We start from the raw sequence: 2,004 nt of genomic DNA on the forward strand, positions 1-2,004 counted from the left end.
GTCCTGTAGAGGCGTCACTGAAGTGGTCCTGTAGGAGGCGTTGCTGAGGAGGTCCTGTAGAGGTGATCCTGTAGAATTGTCGCTGAGGTGGTCCTGTAGAGGCGTCGCTGTGATGGTCCTGTAGAGAACCATCACTATACCCTGCTAAGGTGGTCCTGTATAGAACCGTCACTATACCCTGCTGAGGTGGTTCTGTAGAGCCGTCACTATACCCTGCTGTGGTGGTCCTGTAGAGAACCATCACTCTACGCTACTAAGGCAGTCCTGTAGAGAACCATCACAATACGCTGCTAAGGTGGTCCTGTAGAGAACCATCACTCTACGCTACTAAGGCAGTCCTGTAGAGAACCATCACAATACGCTGCTAAGGTGGTCCTGTAGAGAACCATCACTGTATGCTGTTAAGGTGGTCCTGTAGAGAACCGTCACTATACCCTGCTAAGGTGGTCCTGTAGAGCCGTCACTATACCCTGCTAAGGTGATCCTGTAGAGCCGTCACTCTACCCTGCTAAGGTGGTCCTGTAGAGCCGTCACTATACCCTGCTAAGGTGGTCCTGTAGAGAACCATCACTATACCCTGCTAAGGTGGTCCTGTAGAGCCGTCACTATACACTGCTTAAGTGGTCCTGTAAACTCGCAATTTATTGGTAAACTTATTTTATATATCAGAGTAATAACGTGTTGGAATTGCTATGAGTTGTGTATGATAAGCTTATTTAGGTTGATTGGTAATTATTCTTAATTTAGATCGTTTGGTAAACTTATTAATATAGGTTATGACTTTATTTTTATATACAAAAACTCACATTGGGTTTGGGAAAGCCATCCTTTGCTGGACGTTATTATGGTAAACTCAAATTTTGATACAATGTTATGTTATTATGTTGAACTCAAATTTTACTACAATGTATCTATTGATACAGTACTTTAATTTTTATTAGATTAAACACCTGCCCGAAAAGCTATGCGTGTTAGTGGCTTTACAAGAATGTAAGAGCACCAATGTTATGTACTCTCAACCCAATGTATCTTATATACAATCAGACAAACTAACAGATAACGTTTCGTTTGATTACGTTATTTTTTTGTCATTTCCTGATTACGTTACCTCCATTGGTTTCGTTTGATTAGATTGGATGGATATAAATAGGAGCTGCCTCGTATGGGCTAATAGGCCTTTTGCAGTTACCTTCATTCTTATGTTCTTAATTCAGCCCATTCTCGTGTTTTGGTAGTACAAGAATGTAATTACTATGCTATGTATCCTCACATTCCCAATGTACCTTCTTGTATATAAATAAATAAATAAATAAATAAATAAACTTATATTAAGAAAAGCTAATGCTTGTAGGCGAGAAGGGCTGTAAACGCCAGCTAGCGCACAAGTACAAGAGCGCCCAAAATACTTAAGATATTTATTCAGGTAAAGGTACATACAGTGAAAATGTTGAGCACTGTACATACAGTGAAAATGTATATACAAACATAATGTCGGATTAATAGATAGAGCTAATACATACAATGCCTGAAGCCACTAATAAGCACAGCGTTTCGGACAAGGTGTGGGGGGAACAAAATTTAGACTAAAACGTAATACTAATTGAGGTCAAAAGCATAAATTAAATTAAAAATAAGGAAAAAATAAGAAAAAGATAATGATAATAATTACATGATGGGTAGAATAGCAGAAAATGCACCGCAGAAGAAATTTTACCTAAATAAACGATTACAATACTTTAACACAAAAGACATGTACAGTCATGTGGTTTCTGACTTCGTTTTTATTCATTAATATTATATATTACGTGTTTACCTTTAATAATTATTATATACAAGTATAACTATCACATAATAAATGTAATAGCTTACCCCCCCAAACTGGCCACAGTGTAGTGCTCTGTGCGTTCGATCATGTTTGCGGTCACTGGAGAACGCGGGCGGCGTTCTTACTAAATCCGGATTATATTCATCACATCACTAAACGTCATTTAGTAACTATATGCC

This window comes from Procambarus clarkii, chromosome 32 (genome assembly GCF_040958095.1).
Source record: "Procambarus clarkii isolate CNS0578487 chromosome 32, FALCON_Pclarkii_2.0, whole genome shotgun sequence".
NCBI lineage: Eukaryota > Metazoa > Arthropoda > Malacostraca > Decapoda > Cambaridae > Procambarus > Procambarus clarkii.